The sequence below is a fragment of the Taudactylus pleione genome, unplaced genomic scaffold, assembly GCF_031769625.1.
Source record: "Taudactylus pleione unplaced genomic scaffold, aTauple2 ptg000248l, whole genome shotgun sequence".
Taxonomy (NCBI): Eukaryota; Metazoa; Chordata; class Amphibia; order Anura; family Myobatrachidae; genus Taudactylus; species Taudactylus pleione.
In genome coordinates this window covers 2,088,404-2,111,262 of record NW_028284650.1, presented here as the reverse complement: position 1 = coordinate 2,111,262, position 22,859 = coordinate 2,088,404, and the positions used below count along the sequence as shown (strand labels likewise).

Genomic DNA, 22,859 nt, shown 5'->3' with positions numbered 1-22,859 from the left:
GCCCATTTTATGTGATTTTAGCTGTTTTTATGATTTTTTCGGAAATAATCCATATCCAAAACCAAAACACGAAAACAAAACACAGAGGTGAGGTTTTGGCAAAACCAATCCAGATCCAAAATCAGGGTAGATCAAGACCGAGTTGGATAAGTGGAATCCCCAAAGATCAGTTTACGTGTTTAAGATGCAATTGTTCCAAACTAAAAGATTACGTCGAACATGGTATGGATTTGAAACAGAAGTTTAAAGATCAGAACTACAACATGAAGTCAGTAGAATGAGCTTTTATAGAACTATAAACTAGATCAAGAGAGACACTACTTCAGTACTCCAAGACAGAACCACCAACCAAAAATACAAAACATGATAAAGTATATTTCATAACCGAATATACAGGCGCTTCGCAAAAGTGAAAAACATACTAAAAAAACATTGGCATATTCTGGGTTTGGACAACAGTCTAAAAACGGTACTATTTGATATATGGTATTCCGGAAAGCCCCTGATATTAAGAAAAAATTAGTACGTAATCATCTTAAAGTCAATAAAGGAACGAGACAAATCACTTTAGAAGGGAATGATGTAAGAGAGGGATTTTACCAGTGTGGTAGGTGCTCCAATTGCAAAAAATTGGGGTACACAAGCACAAGGCCTACATGTACAATTACATCTAACCAAACTAATAAGGAATATAGGATTAGGGGTACATTGACCTGTGATAGTGAGAATCTAATATATCTTCTAGAATGCCCATGGGGGCTACAATATGTGGGATGTACAACAAGAGCCCTGAAATTAAGGATTTCTGAACACTGTAGGAATATTCTCAAAGGTTTTGAGAACCACAGTGTATCTGAGCACTTTAGGACTATACATAATTGCAACCCTCAAGGCCTGAAATTTACGGGGATTGCACAAATCACTTACAACTGGAGGGGAGGTAACAAGATAGATACCATAAATCATGCAGAGAGCAGGTGGATATATGACTTACAAACTATACATCCGGAAGGCCTAAATATAGATCCTTAAGTTATTATTCTTACTGGTACCTCACTCCGGAGTCCAATTAATTTTGAGTTGTATGTACCCATCAGTCAGTAGGAGTTTATGTATATATATCACAATATACCCTATCTAGAGGATTTTACCATACTACACAACATACCCCACTGCACCCTATAGGCACTTTTTGGATTGCCGCATATTATTTTATTATCAAACAATCCTTTATTTATGCCCATTTTTATTCAGTACCTTCTAGTTTTCTGAATTGTTCATTTTCTAGCACTAACATTACTCTAGAACCTACTGAGTCAGTTATTCACCACTTACTCCAGGTTTACACAAAATACCATCATTCACTTATGATCAGTGATTATTATTAAGTAAAAATTCCATGCCCCTACCTTTTGAATATAAACAATTTGTCACTATGTTTGACAATATAATTATTATTAGTCTCAGTTATATACTAGAATTAATTGCAGTTAGTAGTGCATCACTGTAGATATATTCCTTTGATATACCTATTATTTTAGTATGGCCGCTGGTGTAAACAATAAACTGGCAGCAGTAGGACCACATAGATATCATAAAACCTCACAAAAGATGGCCGCTGTAACTAGTGAAGACAGAGGGGAGACGGAGACATGACTAATACTCATTGCCAGTATTAAGACTCAGGCACAGATCTAATTTCCTGCACATTAGGTAATGTTGTCTGTGGGCGGAGAACAAACACTAGGAGCCACAATGTCTGACATCCACGCGATACCCGGAAGTAAAAACCGGAAGTGCGGTGCTGTGACATTCGGGGACTGATTAATGAGGAGGCACAGTATTTAAGATGTAAGGAGCACTGCAACCAACATTTGCCCTTGAAAAAGTCTCAAAGAGAGATGAATCGCATTGGGACATGATATATTTACCCATGTACTTTTAATTCTCAATCCCTGTTTGAAGGGTACTTTCTGTCACTTTTTACTGTTCAATAAACAGTGTTTTGTATTAGACCTGAATACACAGTCATCAGTATTCATTAGAGGCCCCCCGCTCACACCTACACACAGTGATTGTGGATGCAGGAACGTGCAGGACCAGCAGACATCATGGCCAGATAAGCAAATATTCCTCACCTAAGACACTGCATTCTAGTGTACCTGTCACTCTGATGCTGCGTTCCTTTCCTGAGGTGGTGAGAGCAGTGAAGGAGGTAGCCACTCGTATACCATTCCTGGACAAGGTCTGTTCATATCCACACAACATCCTGCCTACAGTTTTTGCATACCTGTAATATTTTATTGTTAGTTATTGTGTATCTACAACACCCTGCCAACAGTTTTTGCCAACCCGATGTCAAGAACATTTTTACATCCTTATCTGTGATTCTGTATACGGGCATTAACATTTAATCAGATCTTGGACATTAATCCAACATACTTTATTATTGTTATTATTGATTATACGTATTTCAATACCACAGAGCGCTTTATCTAATTACTTTTATACTGTCATAGGAAGTGGGGATACTTCCAGAGAGAGCTGCTAGTGGTGAGACACCTTTACCCCGTCTATGAACACACACTGCCCTTGCTTGCTTCCAATTGACTTCCAATTGAAGAATTCATAGTTGATAATTGATACAATCACTGGCTGAAGTAAGAATTGATAGTTGGCGCAGCCACTGGCTGAAGTAAGAAGAGTTGATACTTGATAATTGGTGCACCCTCTGGCTGAAGAATTGATAATTGGTGCACCCCCTGGCTGAAGAATTGATAATTGGTGCAGCCACTGGCTGAAGAATTGATAATTGGTGCAGCCACTGGCTGAAGTAAGAAGAGTTGATACTTGATAATTGGTGCAGTCCCTGGCTGAAGAATTGATAATTGGTGCAGCCCCTGGCTGAAGAATTGATAATTGGTGCAGCCCCTGGCTGAAGAATTGATAATTGGTGCAGCCCCTGGCTGAAGAATTGATAATTGGTGCAGCCCCTGGCTGAAGAATTGATAATTGGTGCAGCCCCTGGCTGAAGAATTGATAATTGGTGCAGCCCCTGGCTGAAGAATTGATAATTGGTGCAGCCCCTGGCTGAAGAATTGATAATTGGTGCAGCCCCTGGCTGAAGAATTGATAATAGGTGCAGCCACTGGCTGAAGAATTGGTAATTGGTGCAGCCACTGGCTGAAGTAAGAAGAGTTGATAATTGGTGCACCCCCTGGCTAAAGAATTGATAATTGGTGCAGCCACTGGCTGAAGTAAGAAGAGTTGATAATTGGTGCAGTCCCTGGCTGAAGAATTGATAATTGGTGCAGCCCCTGGCTGAAGAATTGATAATTGGTGCAGCCCCTGGCTGAAGAATTGATAATTGGTGCAGCCCCTGGCTGAAGAATTGATAATTGGTGCAGCCCCTGGCTGAAGAATTGATAATTGGTGCAGCCCCTGGCTGAAGAATTGATAATTGGTGCAGCCCCTGGCTGAAGAATTGATAATTGGTGCAGCCCCTGGCTGAAGAATTGATAATTGGTGCAGCCCCTGGCTGAAGAATTGATAGTTGATAGTTAATTGCTGATGCAGCCTCCGGGCTGAGTAGTAGTGGAATATAGAGCTATGACTAGTCCTGCAACAGCCTTGAAGCCTGGAACTCTTGGCAAGTTGCAGCCATTACAGGCTTGAGGGCTGGTGAGGAGTGACGACAGGTAGCCTTTGGGCCATGAAGCAGGATGCGGCCTTTGGGCTGTGTAGCAGTCTTAAGGGCTGAGAACTCTTGGCTGAATGTCACTGTTGTGTGACTTGTGTCGTCGGGTTGACACAACAAGCAGCAATTGGTTCAGAATTTTCTTTAAAAAAAATGAAAGGGACATGCAGGAGATGCTGTCTGTGGCCATTACAATTTCTGGACATTCAAAAACCATAACATTGAAAATGTCAGGCAGCAATGCCCTAACCAACACATAGTGGAAAGGAAAAAGGTGCAAGATGGAATTGTCCTTGGGCCCTCCAGTCCACCCTTATGTTGCATATATGAAACAGGACAATCACAGTTTAACAAACCAATCACTTCAGTGACAGGGACTGCCACTTGTGGCTGAAATTACTGGTTTGTTTGGACCCCCCACAAAACAAGCTGCCAATGCGCAGTGGATATTGGTGGAAATGATCCCATACACAAACTGGCTTTACAATACATTAGATTAGATGTCATCATCGCCATCCCCATCAGTGTGTGCATCCTCCTCTTCTTCACACAATATGAATTAGTCCTTGTGGAATCCACCATTACAGAGTCAGACGCTTCTGTACTTTTTAGACTTAATTGCTGGTAAAGGTCTTCAACATGGAATTTGTAATTCATTTTGATGAACATCATCTTTTCCACATTTTGGGGAAGTAACCTCCTACGATGATCACTGACAAGGTTCCCGGCTGTGCTGAAAACTCTTTCAGAGTACACACCGGAGGGTGGGCAACTTAAGTACAGCAAAGCCAGTTTGTGTAAGGGACTCCAAATTGCCTCTTTTTCCTGCCAGTAGTGATACGGACTGTCTGGCATGCCTGTTTGGATGCTATCCCTAAAATAGTCATCCACCATTCTCTGAATGGTGACCGTATCAGACAAAATCACGGTAGACTTGGCACTCATTATAGGCAGTTCTTTCAGACCCAACCAGATGTCATTCGATTTTGCTGACTGATCTGCATCACCACCTTGAGTGGGTCTCTTGGGAAAATTTTGTTTTTTCCTGGCAGCTGTAGAAACCGAAGGAGGAGATGCTGCCAAGTCACGTTCCGCTTGAGCCGACAATTTTTTCACCACCAGCTCTTTGCATCTTTTCAGATTTATGTCCGTCGGAAAGAAAGACACAAGGTATGACTTAAACCTAGGATCAAGTATGGTTGCCAAAATATAGTGATCTGATTTCAAGAGATGGCTAATGAAGGGCTTGATCTCAAGTCCCACATACTTAGTGGAATCACTCTGTTTCAGCTTCTCCTTCAATTTCTCCAGCTGCTTTTGCAAAAGTCTGATTAGGGGAATGTCCTGACTCAAGCTAGCAGTGTCTGAACTAACTTCACGTGTGGCAAGTTCAAAGGGTTTGAGAACCTTGCACAACATGGAAATTATTCTCCACTGCGCATGATTTAGCTGCATTGCCACTCCTTTCCCTATGTCATAGGCCATAATGTAGCCTTGGATGGCCTTTTTCTGCTCCTCCATCCGCTGAAGCATATAGAGGGTAGAATTCCACCTAGTTACTACCTCTTGCTTCAGCTGATGGCAGGGCAAATTGAACAGTTGTTGCTGGTTCTGCAATCTCCGAAACAGTTGATGAATGTCGAAAATGCCCAGAAATCTTTTGGGCCACCGAGAGCATTTCCTGCACACCCCTGTATTTTTTAAAAAAATGTTGCACCACCAAATTAATTGTGTGAGCAAAACATGGGATGTAATCGAATTCACCCTCATGTAATGCTCGCACAATATTGCTGGCATTGTCAGAAATCGCAAATCCCAAGGACAGTCTAAGTGGGGTAAGCCATTTTGCAATGATTTCCCTGAGTTTCTCTAAGAGGTTCTCAGCAGTATGCCTCTTACTGAAACTGGAGATACACAGAGTAGCCTGCCTCGGAATGAGCTGGCATTCGTTAGCTGCTGCTGCTGCCGCTGATTGCACTGTTGGAGGCAATACACCTACCCAGTGAGCTGTCATAGTCATGTAATCTTTAGTTTGCCCTGTCCCACTTGTCCACGTATCTGTGGTTAAGTGGACAGTGGGCACAATGGCAATTCGGAGGACATTAATCAGATTTTTTTTAATGCCCTTGTACAGATTGGGAATAGCTATTCTAGAGAAGTGTAATCTAGAAGGCACATTGTAGCCGGGACACAGGACCTCCATTAAATGGGTAAATCACACTGCATTAATGGCGGACACTGGACACACATCTAATACCAGCATAGCTGTTATGGCGTCAGTAATCCACTGTGCAGCTGGGTGTTTGCTGTCATACTTGTTCACCAATGCAAAGGACTGTGTGACAGTCAATTGTTTGGTTGAACTTCTACAACTACTAAAAGTAGTCTTCTTCCTGGTCCCCTTCTGGGATGAAGATCCACTTATAGCAACAGCAGCAGCAGGCATAACACTCAAGGATCCTTCTGAGGAACAACGGATAGGAGTCAGTCCTTATGATATTGGATGCAGGTCTACTTCCGATCATGAATGAGGATGTTGGATAATGATGCAGGTGAAGGGAGCAGCTTGGTGACACTGGATTGATTGTTATTTGTTTTTTTGTCCCCAAAGTTTCAATACCCTTTTCGATTTGATGAATGAACTGCAAGTGATGTAACAGGGAGGAGGTTCCAAGATGGTTAAGGTCCTTACCTCTACTCACTGTTACTTAGCAATAGTCACAAATGGCTTAGTAAAGGTTGTCTGGATTTGGGTGGAAATGATTCCTCACATGAGAAGTGTATTTTTTGGTCCTTTGCCCAGGCATTAGAACAATGGGATTTTTCCCACCATGGGCAACAACTGTTGACTGATTTACAGTTTTTACACAAACATCCTTGCCATCAACATCCTCATCATCATCAACATCCTCATCATCCTTGTTATCGCCAACTAGATAAATATCCTCCTCGTGCAGTTCCACAGAAACATCCTCGATTTCTACGTCATAAAGGCACACAAATGGTGGAAGGAGGATCCTCTACAAGTACAGTATTAGAAAGGTCAGGCTCACACATGGCAACCACAGACACACTTGGACTCTCCTCTGGGATTTGTGATTTTTCCGAGCACACAGTTGGTTCCGGTGTCTTACTCATCTTAACAATTTACATTTTTGTTGTCACTCTCCTACAAGCAGAGGGGCTTAAATTATCATTAGAACCATCAGTCATAAATACAGGCCAATGCCTTATCCTTTCCTTGCCACTACGTGTAGTGAATGGCACAGTTTTTGTTTCTCTAAAGCTAACTTAGCTTTAGCTTTTTTTTTCTTTATTAGGGTAAAAGTATTTTTTTTTACATTGCCTGACTTAAGCCCTGGTGCATTGGCCTTCATAGATGATGTTGACGGTCTTGCATCGTCATGACTGCTGCCGGCAGTTACAAGACTGGTATGTGACTGTCCTTCATACTCACTGCGGTTTTACAGCAGTGTCACCAAGCAATTATAGTGCAGCTCAGTTGTGGCTAACGCACACAACCAAAAAATAGTTTTTATTTTTTCATTGTTGGTGTGGCTCACATGCACACAAAATGTTTTTGTTTTATTTTTTCACTGGTGGTGTGGCAGACTAACACGCACACAGAAAAAAGGCAGCATCCCCTTGATAGACAGCAGCACAGCACCCCTGCGCACCTACGCTGATGACAAGTGTGGCTAACACGCACACAGAAAAAAATTGTTTGTTTTTTCACACTGGGGGTGAAGAGCAGTGCTGTAGCAGAATGGCAGTGTGCTCTGTGCTGCACTGCTGCCCTTCTCGCTCCCCCCCGCCACCTCCTTCCAGTAAGCGCATAGCTTTTCACCCAGCCGTCAGATGGAGGGCGGGGATTTCTTTAGCGTTGCTCTGCTGCATAGCACTCCAGGAGGTCTCTTCCTGCAGACCTCTGGAGCCCAGCAGGTAGCGGCCAGTGACCATTCAGGATTCCACCCTGTGCGGAGGCACCGGCCGCACCACCCTCCCTATGGCCCTGGTGAAGAGCACCCCTTATGGACAGAGCACCCACTGGACAACACAGCAGAACAGCCAGCCCCTATGGATTGGAAAACAGCCAGCCAGCCCCTATGGACAGGACAACAACCAGCCCCTATATATGGACAACAGCCAGCCAGCCCCTATATAATGGACAACAGCCAGCCCCTATATAATGGACAACAGAAAGCCAGCCCCTATGGATGGTCAGAACAACCTCAGTGACTCAGTCACAACAGCCAGCCAGTCCCTATATGGACAACAGCCAGCCCCTATATGGACAACAGCTAGCCCCTATGGAAATTAAGCAAAGCAACAACTGTAGCATGCACAGCAGCACAGCTCCCAGCTCCCTCCCTCTTTACTCTCCACAGCTGGAATGAAAAATGGCGGCGATCGCGGGACCTTTATAGAATCCAAATTCCACAAGAATCCAACAGCGGGATGATGATCTTTTGCCTCGTTTTCAGATCCGAGTCAGGCGGGAAAACCGGAGCTGACTCGGATCTGACTTGGATCCCCTTAGTTCGGATGGGTTCGTATCTCTGAGATTCGAACCCCTCATCCCTACTTTATATACTGTACATCCAGTGGCGTCACTAGGGGGGTGCGGCCCGCACCGGGTGTCACCCTTCAAGGGGGTGACACCAAGAAGGGCAGTATGTCACACCTGTGGGCCGCACACCCACGGCACCACCGCTGACCATAAGCTGCTGGAGCCAGAGACACTGTAAATGAGCCAGAGACGCTGGTCCGTCCTGCCGCTGGTCCTCTGCTCTGCCCCCTGCCGCTGCCAGGTGTCAGCTGCACATTCTGTCACTGTATTTTTTACATATAGGGCCAAATGTAATAGTCCAACTCATACCTTCACGTATTTTTTGAAGGTGCGAATTGGTGCAGGGACTGGCAAATGTAATAGCCTGCAAACTTTTCAGCTTGAGGCTACTACACTGTGAATCTGTGCGAGGATTTCCCTATGCAAACTTACACCTTTTAATGCGACTAGCATTAAAAGGTGCGAGTTATACAGAATCAATCACAGATCAGTGAGATTCATGAAGGCTTCTTTCTGTGTATTTAAAAAAAAAAAAGACGTGCACCCGCTCCCCAGAAGCATAACCAGCATCAGGCCATATAAAGCCTGTCTTGGCTCTAAAAATACAGGGGCCAAAATGCATAGGGGGCCCCTGTAAATTAAGTATCAGCACAGGGTTTTTCTGAGCTGGTCCTGGTTGTGGAAAAACAGTGGACAAAATGAGTAGGAGTCCCCTGTAATTTCCATAACCAGCTCCGGACTTTTTCTAGCCATGGGTGGTAATGATGCAGCCAGGGATTTTTAGAACCAGGACAGGCTTACAGGTTTTATATAGCCTGGTGCTGGTTAAGCTTCTGGGGAGGGAGTGCACGTCTTTGTTTTTATGTTTAAAAGTGTTTTTATATGTACATACAGAAACATGCACGTATCTCATGGATACGTGCATGTTTCTGTGTTACTCTGACCTGCTTAGGATAAACTTGCTATCCTGAAGCTGGTCTACTGTTTTTGTGACTTCTGAGGCAGTAATATGTGCGAGTGAAGCACTCTATTACATTGCCCGAGTTCTAGCTAGAGAATAGGAAAACATCTGGATGCAAGATATTTTTTGGGAGTTATAGTAAAACCCGAAAAATGTGAGTTTTACGATACACGCATTCTATTACATTGCGAGTGACTAAAAAATATGACTTCAAAGCAAAACTCGCATTTTTAACCAATTTGCAAATTATTACATTTATCCCATTGTGTCTTTAGAAATTAGGGAGGGAGGGTATTGATTACCCAGGCTCTGACTAGTTTGAGAGACCCAGCAGAGGCAGCTACTGAGGATGACAAATGCCCCCCCCCCTTCTAACTTTGCGGTGCCTTGCATAGTTGAGTGAAAGGCCACGTCTCCTGGATTTGGCCACATCCCCCGGTACCCGGGCCCGTTCAGCTCTCAATGCCCCTGTTTATCATCATCATTATTGATGATGAGTAACACCACCTGGGCATATTTGACAAGTGGATGTGAAAGTATTAAATAGCATAAAACAACCTGGTATGTCTAGCCACAATATCCTGCAACCACTTTAGATACAGTATATGACACATATTATATAAATGCAAAACAGTTCCCTAAAATAAAAATAAATAAATTTCAAAATATAAAATACAAAAATGGTTAAACTACACTAATATGCTTCACGTAATAGTGAGAGCTGGCAGGAGACAGCAGGGGCTGACTGGAGAGACAGATCGTGGCTGGCTGGAGAGGCAGAAGGAGGCTGGAAAGAGAGACAAGGGGGGTTGGCAGGAAAGACAGGGGGCTGGCTGAAGACACAGAGGGGGCTGACTGGAGTGACAGAGGGGGATGACTGGATAGACAGAGGGGTCTGGCAGAAAAGATAGTGGGGCTGACTGGAGAGACAGACTGTAACTGGCTGGAGAGACAAAACGGTTTCTAGCTGGAGAGACACAGATTGCTGGCTGGTGAGACACTGGGGGTGCTGGCTGGAGAGACACTGAGGGTGCTAGCTGGAAAGACAGAAGGGGACTGACTGAAGCTATCTACTTCTTTGTGAAGCTAGAGAGACCCTGGGGCTTGGAGCAAGCCATAGCCACCGGGTAGGAAGTGGGGCACCACCATATATTTTAACTTTGGTGCCTGGCATGAACTTATACTCCTGAAACAGTGTGTCAATAAAAGAGTTTTATAGAAAAAGTGTGACTTTGTTTTAAATTCCTTGTTTGTGTCTAATAATCTGCACATCCCAGTACAGCTCTCACGTGGGATGTATCAATCAAAAACAAATGCAGTCTATGAGAGGAGAAGAAGGTAAGGGGAGGAGACGAGAGGGGAGGGTAGGATCACCTCCTCCTTCTTTGATATGGCCCGTGGCACTGTGGCAGTGTACTGTATGAGTCAGTCTGACTCATTACAATTAGGATTGTCTGTGGGCCCCTCTGGTGCCCCTAGAATCTCGGGCTCGGTACGGCTTAGCCCCTAGTCCCCCCCTGTCGCCGGGCCTGGTCTCATGTCCCGACTTAGTTGGCTTGGATCCAAAAATGAGGCAAAAGGTCATCTTCCCTGCATTGGATCTCACTTGCTTTGGATTGCATATTTAAACAAATCACTCCCTTCGATCAGGTGTTCAGGTGCCATTTCACATAGGACATATGATGGAGAGGATGTGGGCAAGGCTCTGTGATTGGTTTAGCAAAAAATTAACAAACTTAGGTGCACTGACTCATTTTGGACTGCACAATGTACCTTAAAGCCACTAAAGGCAGGGGCACTGCATCATTAAAAAAATGCCATTAGGGAGCTTTGTGTTCTTAAAGGGGCATTTAGTAATTTTAAAAATGCCATTAGGAGCATTGCATTTTTTTAAAAGGGGTACTGTGTGTTTCATTTAGGAGCAGTGCTGTGAGTCACTGTGTGAATTTGTAATTTTTTAAAATAAGTAAAAACTTTTTTTCCTAAAATTTGTGTGTGTTCAGGGTCCAGCATTGGCACTGTGTTAAATAATAAAGTTCAGTAGGTACCGTGCCACTGCATTAATAAAATAAGTGCTATGAGTTGCAGTGTGAAGTTGACATTTAAAAAAAAAAAGAATAAAACATTTTTTTCTAAAACTTGTGTCTGTCCAGGACAAGACAGTAGCACTGTGTTAAATATTAATGTTCAGTTGGTGCTGTGTCACCATTTTTATAATATACTGTGCTGTGAGTCACAGTGTAAAGTTGTCATTTAAATAATAAGAATTTTTTTTTCTAAAACTAGTGTGTGTCTAGGGCCAGGCAGCGACACTGTGTAATAAAATAACATTCACTAGGTGCCATTCCTGTGTTAATAATATAAGCGCTGTGAGCTGCAGTGTGAAGTTGTCATGTAAATAAAGTAAAAATATATATTTTTTCTAAAACTTGTGTGTGTTCAGGGCCATTGTGTTATAAAATAAAGTTGAGTAGGTGCAGTGCCACTGTTTCTAGAAGCACTGAGAGTCAACATGGATCACGATCAGTCTGTAGAAGAGCAGGAGCAGTAACCAAGTACTAGTGCTGGAGCTACTGCCAGTCATGATAATACTAGTACTTCAACATCTACTAAAGTCGGTGCTCAAGGGCATAAAGGGTTTAAGACAGGGCACATGAAACCAAAACAACATTTCACAATGTTAAAGAAAAAAACATCACCTCTAATAAAAGGGAATAAAGGTAAAGTTTACTGTTGAAAAACCTAAAATTGCCAGGATGCCGTACACCACACGCAGGAGGAAAGGCTCAGGCCCCGGCCTTTATTTGAGAGTGGTGGTATAGAACTGCTGTTAGTCAGGTATTTTCTTCTATAACCTCACATGATGATGCAACACTCTTATGCATAGTCTAAAAGAGGTGTCAAATGTAAAACAAGCAAATCATTGCAGAAAACCCACTCAGGCTGAAGAACAAATTATGTGTTCAGAAACATTCACAAATCCTTGAGGCAAGTCTAAGGGTGTCTCGTAGAGAAGCCTTCTTCCACCATTACTGCACCCTCTGCCAATGTGGAGATGAGCAGTGAAAGTATAGATGGAGACATAAATTGAGGATGCTACTGTGGAAGTGAACAGGATGAGGGGGATATTTGTGTAGCTGATGTCATTAATGAGAATATTGATTATGAGGATGTTGTTTGTATAAGTCAGGCACCAATGGCAGCAGTTTTTGCCTATGATAAGAAGAAGGCCATTGTCATGCCTGAGCATATGACCAAAAAATCCACCTTATGTGTGGAATTATTTTACCCAAATACTCAAAACATTTCTCAAGCCATCTGTACTGCTTGGGTAGTCAAAGTAATGGTAGGGACCTTAACCATCTAGGAACCTCTTCCCTGTTACTGTACATCATTTGCAGCAAGTTCATGCAAAGTTTTTGGAAAAAGCTGATAAATATTAACAAGCAGTCCAGCATCAGCTAGCTCCCAGCTCATGCAATCTCCACTGCCAAAACCTTTATCATCAACTCATCATTAATGATTAGAGGTAGTCCTCCTGCATCCATTTTGTGAAGGCTAACTGACTCCTTCCCTATCCAGGATTGCCCAGAAGTATCCTTGAGCACTAGGTCTGCTGCTGCTGCTGTGGGTGAATCTTCAACCCAGAAGGGGACCAAGAAGACTAGTTTTAAACAACAATTTATTGTGAAATAATCCTTTGCAATAGTAAGTATGAAAGCAGCCTTCCAGTTGCACATCTGGTCACATAAGCTATGATGGCCATGCTAGCATTAGATCTGCATCCAATGAGCCTGATTCAGAGATTTGCAGAACTGCACACAAGCATCTGTGCAATTCTATCAATCTCAGATGCAAATGCAGAAGGAGGTGTCACAGGTTGGGATTGTCATAGGCCAACGTTACAGGCTGGGATCACCGGCTGTCACAGGCCAAAGTCAAAGGCTGGGATCACCAACGGTGGCGCCTTTGGTCAGGCTGTGGGAGCTGATCATGTATGCAGAAAGGGTCCTGCGCAGACACAAGCCCCTCAACATTGGAGATCGACGTTAATCATTGGCTTACCAGGACGTTAACAGAAAACTAGTTTTTGTCCTAGAAAATGCCTTTGTACCCACTATCCACTTAACCACAGATATGTAGACAAGTGGTACTGGTCAAATGAAAGATTACATGACTATGGGCCTGATTCAGCTTGGATCGCAGTTGCTATCTTGTGTGCAATTCTGTAGGCAGGTCTTAGGCGAATATATGCAAATTCTGCATTCGCAATGCTGTCGCATGGCTAACATACACACATCCTCTGCTTACGCTCACATTCATAACACCGCCCATACCAGGTGTTACATCAGACATATCAAAGGACATCGAACCCACACCAAGCATTATGGCAGGTCAGACCTTACTCACAAATTGCTAACTTTCCAAGTCACGTGGAAAGCCCCGGCTAATTTATGCATGCAAACATATAATGTAAGCTGCGCAAATCAATCTGGCAATACTCTTCAGGCGCATGAAAGGTAGGGGTCATACTAAACAGAAAAACAGAAAGGGGAGTATCCCCTAGATATCTCCGGGCACTCTGAATTTGTCACAATCCTGGCTAATTTTTCACCTTTTGCCTTGAGACTTACCCCTGTCAGCTGTCCCGTGGAGCTGTATGTGTAACTCACCTGGAAGATCTGTCCTGATCACGCTGGCTGCAGCACTTCTGTGTATGCATTTGGACTGTGCTCTCCTTTCCACAGTGATTGTTCACCTGGGCCCTACTCTGTCTGTGAACACTGCTAGCCTTGATTGGAATCGCAGGTGTAGGTCTAACTCCCAGCACTGCAGAGATGATTACCCCCTCTGCATGTTGTGCCCTCCACCACTCAGAGTGCTACTACCAGACCACCTGACCGTATCCACCAATTCCTGCCAGACCCAGGGTATATACATCCTCCTCTGATAGCATTCTGGGCCTGAACATCTCGTTACTTCCCGTGGTGTATAGTTCATGCTACTTTTGAGTACAAGGGTATCCCAGGCTCCTGCTCCTGCTGGTTCCTAGACCAGTTCATCCGGAAATCCTGCTTATAGCAATATCTGGTATATCCAGCAAACCTGCTAACAGCAATACCTGGTATATCCAGCAATCCTGCTAACAGCAATACCTGGTATATCCAGCAATCCTGCTAACCGCAATACCTGGTATATTCAGCAATCCTGCTAACTGCAATACCTGGTATATCCAGCAATCCTGCTAACTGCAATACCTGGTATATCCGGAAATCCTGTTAACAGCAATACCTAGTATATCCAGAAATCCTGCTGACAGCAGTACCTGGCATGTCCAGAGATCCTGCTGCAGCATGACCTGTGTTCCTGAGCTCCCAGTGTGAAACCTTTGCTTCCTTGCACAACAAGTTCATTCCATGCTACTCCAGTGTGGAGTCAGTTCCAAGTTACAAGTTCATTCCACGCTACTCCAGTGCGGAGTCAATTCCAAGTTCATTCCACGCTACTCCAGTGCGGGCTCAGTTCCAAGTTCATTCCACGCTACTCCAGTGCGGAGTCAGTTCCAAGTTCATTCCACGCTACTCCAGTGCGGAGTCAGTTCCAAGTTCATTCCACGCCACTCCAGTGCGGAGTCAGTTCCAAGTTCATTCCACGCTACTCCAGTGCGGAGTCAGTTCCAAGTTCATTCCACGCTACTCCAGTGCGGAGTCAGTTCCAAGTTACAAGTTCATTCCACGCTACTCCAGTGCGGAGTCAGAACCAAGTTACAAGTTACCCATTCCACTCTACTCCAGTCCGGAGTCAGATTCAAGTTCCAAGTTACCCATTCCACTCTACTCCAGTCCGGAGTCAGATCCAAGTTCCAAGTTACCCATTTCATGATATTCCAGTCTGGAGTGATATTCCAAGCCAATTCACATTGCTCCAGTCTGAAGTCAAGTTCCAAGTTCATCAGTTCAATTCCCATTTCTCCAGTCCGGAGTCAAGTTCCAAGTTCGCCAGCTCAGTCCACGTTACTCCAGTCTGGAGTCCAAGTTAAAGTTCTTCAATCCGATCCACATTATTCCAGTCCAGAGTCAAGTTCCAAATCCTTCAAGTTCAAACCTCATTACTCCTGTCCGGAGATCCAGTACCAGTTCACTTAAGTTCATGTCTACAGTTTCTTTTACAGGTTCAGCGATTATTGGAAGACTCTTTCCTTCAGTCTATTCAGCTAATCTTCCTGCCGGTCCCAGTCCAGTTTCTCCAAGTCATCTACTGATATCCTGTCCAGTTCAGCAAGTCTTCCTGCCGGTCCCAGTCCAGTTCCTCCAAGTCTTCTACTGGTTCCACTCCAACATTACAAGTTTCCTGTTCCTGTCATTTATCACCAAAGGCAGTTCTCACTGCTATACAATTATTTTGCAAATAGAGCTATTTACCTCAACCATGGTTTCAGTCAAGCCGGTCTCCGCTGAATCCACTTCAACACCTGAGTCAGGTAATTCTCAGACTCCAACTATGACAGAATTTTACCTGCAACAATACATGAAAACTATATGGTAATAGAAATGCAGAGATATTTGCTGCATGCATTTATAAGTACATGGTAAGCTGCCAGGTCACTTCATGGCTTCTCTGATGCTGGCAGTCCCTACTCTGCATGATAACAGTGCCCACTCTGGGCCATGTAATTATCTGTTGTAAGGCCTCATGATAAAGGCACATAAAGAAATACATCCAAATTGAGAGCCAGCTTGATCCCCAGTTTAAGGCATACATAATGTATTTCTTTACAATTGACACAGATGCAATGAGCTCCTTGTGAGCAAGTTGTCAGCTCAAGTGGCACATGTCATGGCTAAGACTCCTGCTTCAGTTTCTCCTGCAAGTGCTGCTGCCAGGAACAAACTAACCTATTTCCCAGAGACCCACTGGTGAAGGGAATGGGTCCACTCAGTGCACCAGAGTGAAACAACATTGTGCCATCTGGTCAGGCATAAAAGAATTGCCCAAAATGATTGACCCCTCTAACATAACTCTTTCTAATACAGTAACCATCAATAGAATGGTGGAAGATTATTTTGTACAAGTTTGCATATCAGACAGTCCCTTTGACTACTAGGAGGAAAAAAAAGGCAACTTGCAGCCCCCTGGAAAAGATTGCTTTGCTTTACTTAAGCAGCCCACCCTCCAGTGTGTCCTCGGAAAAAGTGTTTAGAACAGCTGGGAACCTTGTGAGTGATAGCATAGGAGGTTGCTTCCTAAAAATGTGAAAAAACTGATGCTTATAAAAATTAACTGCAAACTGCATGAGAAAGACCTTTCCTGTCAATGTACAGAGATTTTAATGGTGAATATCAGTGACGATGAGCTAATATTGTGTGATGATGATATTAACTCTGATAAGGGTGAGGAGGATGAGGATGATAATGACATCTTCCCAGTTTAGAGACGATAACAACACTGTTAGCTGCATTTAGCCCATTGGTAGCTTGTTTTGTGGGGGCCCAAACAAACCAAGCACTTCAGCCACAAAAGTGGCAGACCCGAACCAAGCACTTCAGCCACAAAAGTGGCAGACTCTGTCACTGAAAGTGCTTGGTTTGTTAAAATGTGCATGTCATTTATTAATATACAACCTAAGGGTGGGTAGAGGGCCCAAGGACAATTTCATATTGTACCACTTTTCTTTTTATTCTGGGCTGTATTTTTGGGGGCATAAGGATGGTCTTTTTTGTATAGACAAATATTTTTATTGGTTATAAATATTATTTATATAATAAATTTCTCATTTGCAACACATTTGTAACCAGAAAATAATATAATATTAATAGCCAAGGATTCCTGACTAGGGTTGAAACAAGAAGCCAAGAAATTCATAATTGTATTGCAGAGCTGCAAACTCCAAATTGGCTTATCTTAAACTAACAAATATTAAGAGGCTGACCTGCTGGCCATACTACCCCCATACTCTCTCATAAATTTTCTTAGTCAATCTATCAAATAAATTACATTTACTAACCAATCAATCCTTCCTTCATTTACCTGCTACTGTACTGCCAGCAGGATCCACTCTAGTTCTTGATTAATGAAATGTTCTTGGTTTCTATAGGTTTGTATAGTTTACTAAACTGCCATCCTGTCTGCCACTACTGTATGGCAATGTTTCATACATGTGCTATAGGGCGGGATGTACTAAGCATCGCATCAACGCTGCAGTACATTCCGCCTGTCTTCAGGTACATGTGCAGATGGATGCAGGCCATGGGGGGTGATGGGAGGGATCTGATTGGATCCCTCCCAAGAGGGGACGTTCCGATAAGAAGCGCATAGGTTTCTATTGGGTAACGCCAACTGAGGCAGCACAGACGGTGTAATGGTTAGCATTACTGCCTCACAGCACTGAGGTCGTGGGTTCAATTCCCACCACGGCCCTAACTGTGCTGAGTTTGTATATTCTCCCTGTGCTTGCGTGGGTTTCCTCCGTGTACTCTGGTTTGATTGTATTTTTCTATATACTGTATACAGTATAAGTGTATTATCATTTTTTTCACCAAGTATGATGAGAATAGAAAATGACTATATCTTTAATGCAGGCTTAAGTTGAGCCGGCATAACTGTATGTGATGTGATGTTCAAAATGCGATACAATCATGTATTAAAGAAACAAATATGTTTTAAACACTCACATAATATAATCTTTATTAAGACATATTGACATGAAGGCACAGGCAGATTTTTTGGGCTCACTACTAACAGTTTCGTTTCTCCACAGAACAGTGTAATTTATTTCCTACAAAACTTGACCTCCCTCTGCTATCACTGGCAGCAATGAGTTATTATTTGTGGCAGTAGTGGGAAGGTGGGGGGCAGAATTTATTAAGGAGGCATTACTATTTAATTATTTTCTACCAGGGGGCTCTATTATTTACTTAAGGGCACTACTACTGTACTGTAGTTACTTATTAAACACTGTGGGCACTAATATGTTACTTATTATGGAAGCAATCAAACTTTTTAATCTCTACTTCATTTTTTTGTTTCATCTTTATTTTTTGACAAGTATGATCTGAAAATGAAAAATAACTATGTAATACCTGCATTAAGGGTGGGTGAAAATGGAGTAATCTATCCGTACCCCCTAAAAACTCTAACTAATATTGTATAACAGTATAGAAGTCTGCAAGTGGCCAAAAGCAAAGTATTTGGGGTTCTTAAATTGTGTCAAATGATTGTTATATGTATTTTTAAAAAATAGTGAAAGAATTATAGAAAGTTAGTGCTTTTCTATAAAGTAATTGCTCTAGATAAATATGGGGTGCACAAAAAATGCCTGTAAGTAGATATTTGTGTAATTTTAAGCCACTTTTAATGTGTCAAACACATGTAATTCCCACCTGCAAGCTTAAATACGTCTGTTCCATTCATACAGCACCCCCTTATACCTGTCCTACATCTTGTAACCCATTATTCTGCATTTTGCAGAATTTCACCGCAAAAATAACATGTCATTATTGGCCAAATTAAGCTACTTAAACTTCTAAGTGCCTGATTAATCACTAAGGTGTCCCAGTAGTTCTGAACCAAGGCCCTGATTCAGAGCCGTTCGTTAACAGCAGTACGCTCGTTGCGTTCCGATGTTGACTAACCGCGCATGCGTCGGTGTTACACTGCGCATGTGCGTACGGCAGATTGCAAGTTTTTTTTGTCTCGTTCGTCAAATAGCGTACAGGAAGTGACATGTCAAATGTGATTGACAGAACAGGGCGTTTTTGGGTGTTGACGGGGGAGGGGATGGAAAAACGCAGGCGTGGCGAGGCGTTTTTGGGGCGTACATACATTAACAAATGCGAACGTCAAATGTGTTCGTACCAACTCATACGTCACTGGATGATCCTCTTTCCCTTCAAAATGCTCGCACAGTTTAGGGTCTGGATTACTCGACCACATTGGCGATGGCCTTCTCCTCCGTCCCGGCACTCCACGATGTAGCATCGATTAATCACGGCTTGTCAGAAAATCAATTAGTGTTGGATTGAAAACCGGCTTAGTATGTGTTTGGAAATCAGTTTTTTGGGTTAGCATAAAACCGAACGCAGGTGGAAATCATAGCTGCTAATGTCAGGATTACACAATCAATTTGCGTACATTTGTGGGGGTTTATTTTGGGCTCAATTTTTGGTTTTTGGACTATTGTAACAATAATGTCATCATGTTTAGTTTTTTTTGGCCATTTTGTTTTTGCCAGGTGAATTTGCATCCTTAGGTAATTTTTTAAACGTTCCTTAAAGAGCCCTTTTTTTTCCCCATGTAAAATGTTGTTGTTGAACGTTGTTGCCTTGTGGGCCCGGATTAAATGTAACCCATTTTGACAATAATGTCAGAATACAAAGTCGTACATTTTATGTAAATTTATTGCTATCCAAAAAAAAAATCATGCACATATTTTACACAAACATTTTTTGCAGTGTTCATTCCACAATATTTAATAATTGTGCAAACATAAAATTTTTTGTAAACGTAAAGCAAAAAATTAAAAACAATTCACAAGAAAGGAGAGGGAAGTTTTGTCCAGAAAGGAATATGAGGCAAGCACAGAAGGAGTGTGGGAAAGTAGCCAATGCTGTCAACGTTTTTTCCCCCGTTTGGCTGGGGGAGGGAGGGCGCCAGACCGGGTCCGGGATGTCATCGGGCTGGCCTGTCCAGAGGCAGATGTTGTGGCCTCTGGACTAGGCACAGGGCTAGGCACATTTGGAGGATTGGCTGATGTTGTGCCAGAGGTGGAGGATCCTGATGTTTCGGCAGGAAGGGAGGTCGGCTCCACCATGTGCTGGCGAACGAGCTGCTCCAGGGCATTGGCGATGCGGATGTTGGCCCTGGTATTTTCCGCCAGGGCCTGACCAATGGTAACGTTGGCCGCAGCATTTTGCTCCAGGGCCTCAGCCACCCGTACCAGACTGGCGTCCATCCTCTGCAGAATCTCCGTATGGAAATCCGATTTAAAATTGAGTTCTGTGAGGAGGGACACTGCCTGCGAGGGGGATTGCCCTGGACTGGCTTCTGCAGGGTCCTCAGCCGGATGTACTGGTTCCTCCCCTGCAGAGCCAGCAGAAATTCTGCGGCCAAGGCTCCCCTCTGGAGCAGACTCATCCGCCTGTGTCTCTGTTGGAAAAATGAGAAAAGACTCACATTAGAATCTACATATTGGCACAATAACATTTCAGAGTTGGTGACATCACAATATTTACCTTGGACAACATGAGGAGCCGCAAAGTCTGGCATGTCCGTATCCATGTTGGACACGCCAAACACCTCCACAGGCTGCACACACCCCTGTGCCAGCTCTTCTAAATCATTCAACTCCAATGACACAGGGGTGGGACCCCCACCTGTCCCCCTTGCATGCCTAGCCCTGTCCGCCAGTTTTTGCTTCAGGCGATATTTGAAGTCGGCCCATCTGTGGGTGAAATTGGAACCATTATCCTTTTGTTTTAAATGGGTTTCGGTTTTAGGGGGGGTCAACTGTTTACTTACCGCCGTTTGACATCCCGGGCTAGACGGACATAATCACCCACCCTATTGACAGCAATGGCTACCTCCTCCCACATTCTCCACTTCTGGCTTGCACTCATATTCCTGTCTGCCTGTGGCAGGATGTCCACACACTTCTGAATCAAAACCTCCATCTCCTTTCTTGTGAATTGTGGCTGCCTTTTCTTTTTGCCAGCTTTGCCCGGAATACTGGGCCCGGCAGCCTCTTCCATGTCATCCTCCTCACCTATTTGTTTAAATGTTGAGAATTGTAAGCTTCACAACTTGCACTATATTATGTTTCTAATTAATCATTGTTTCAAAATGCCTGAAATACTTACCGCCAGACTGTTGCCCATTGTTTCCCTGGTCTGTAGCCATGTCTGAGCTCAAAACAAGAAATACACCAGAATGTTTGGTTTGGCTCGTGACGTATTTATACATGCGTCCTTATTTTTCGTCCGCATCATTGATTGTGCGTTCCTATGATCCCTCCTTAATTTGTGCGGGAAACGAAACACTTTTATGGCTTGGGGCGTCTCGAGTCGAGGTGGCGTTTTTGGATTGTTGGAGGTTATGTTGGTCGGAACTAATTAGCGCATTTTTATCAGTTTCTATTGTAACTTGTATTTGCGAACTAATTAGCGCATTTTTATCAGTTTCTATTGTGACTTGTATTTGCGAACTAATTAGCGCATTTTTAAATGCTTATTCATCCCGTTAAATTGTTTGTGTTTTCCCTTTAGCATTTGTTGCTTACATTTGGCCCCAATTTGACGTAGTGTGCGCAATGTCGTTTTGCTATTTGGGCAAATGTGTGTTTCTCCCCTTTTATGTTTTGCCTTGCACAAAATTTTGAAACAGAAATGCCCAGCATAAAATTATGTATTTTTATATTGTGATTATTTCCAGTTTGCACGTATCATGACAATACCCCGGCATGTAAGCATCAATGGATGGTATCATCAAGCTAAGTTATATTTATTTTTTTGGGGGGGGTTAAAAAGCCTTACATTCAAATCTTGCCATTTCAGGTTGATCTGGGTCGGATTGTTCTGGCCATGCTCCCGGAAGCCGACCAACCTCAATCTCGTCCCAGGCGTAGGCATCGTAGGCGTGCAAGGCCCCAGATATTTCGAACATGTGTCACCCTTTTTTGGAATGCCCGATGATGAGGTTTTAAGATGCTACCGTCTTCATCCCAAAATCATCATAGACACTCTCTCATTAATAGAGAGTGATCTTGAGCGGCAAATTGACAGTCCTACAGCAATACCACCACTTACGCAATTTATGGCGGTGTTACATTTCTGTGCCTCAGGATCGTTTCAAACAACGGTGGGAATAGTGGCGGGCATCTCATAATCCTCCTTTTCCCGGATCCTTAGGGCAGTGATGGAGGCACTTTTCAAGCACCTCCATCATTTTATTCAAATGCCTTTGGATATGGGTGCCCTTAGTGTGGCCAAGGCCAATTTTTACCAAATAGCTGGCTTCCCACACATCATAGGGGTTGTGGATGGTACTCACATACCACTTCAGCCTCCAGCACGGCTGGAGGCCATATTTCGAAACCGGAAACACTATCACTCCCTGAATGTAATGGTGGTATGTGATGCCTCCCTCCAGATCCTGTCCCTGAATGCAAAATTACCAGGAAGTGCACATGACTCCTTCGTCATCCGGCAATCAGGGATATGGCACAAATTAACCAACCTACAAGCTGGTGATGCGTGGCTTCTGAGTAAGTGGAGACCTTTAGTACATAACAATGTTAAGCTTCATACAGAGTGATCCTGATGTTGTCTATTCTTTTTCACAGGAGACAGTGGCTACCCTTGCACGCCCTGGCTGCTCACTCCTTATTTGGCTCCCACACCAGGGCCACAAAGTGAGTTTAATGCCGCACTTACAGCCACCAGGCAAGTGGTGGAGCGCTGTATCGGCCTTTTAAAAGGCCGATTCAGATGCCTCCACCGCTCTGGTGGCGAGCTCATGTATTTGCCGGATATGGTTTCGAAAATTGTGGTCCTGTGTGGGATATTTCACAACATCGCCATAAGGAGTGGTGTCCCAATGCAGCCAGAGGATGCCTTACCTAAGGATGGCCCCCCCGA

At 43.6% G+C, this 22,859-nt stretch overlaps 1 long non-coding RNA gene across 1 annotated transcript in view; it reads left to right on the top strand.

Moving 5' to 3' along the window:
* Positions 1-1,779: 1,779 nt before the first annotated feature.
* The window catches only part of LOC148515546 (uncharacterized), a 45,597-nt gene continuing 24,517 nt past the window's right edge, over positions 1,780-22,859 (top strand). Inside the window, exon 1 of the long non-coding RNA XR_015879406.1 lies at positions 1,780-2,245. This is a non-coding gene — a long non-coding RNA (uncharacterized LOC148515546). The remainder of the gene's footprint in view (positions 2,246-22,859) is intronic.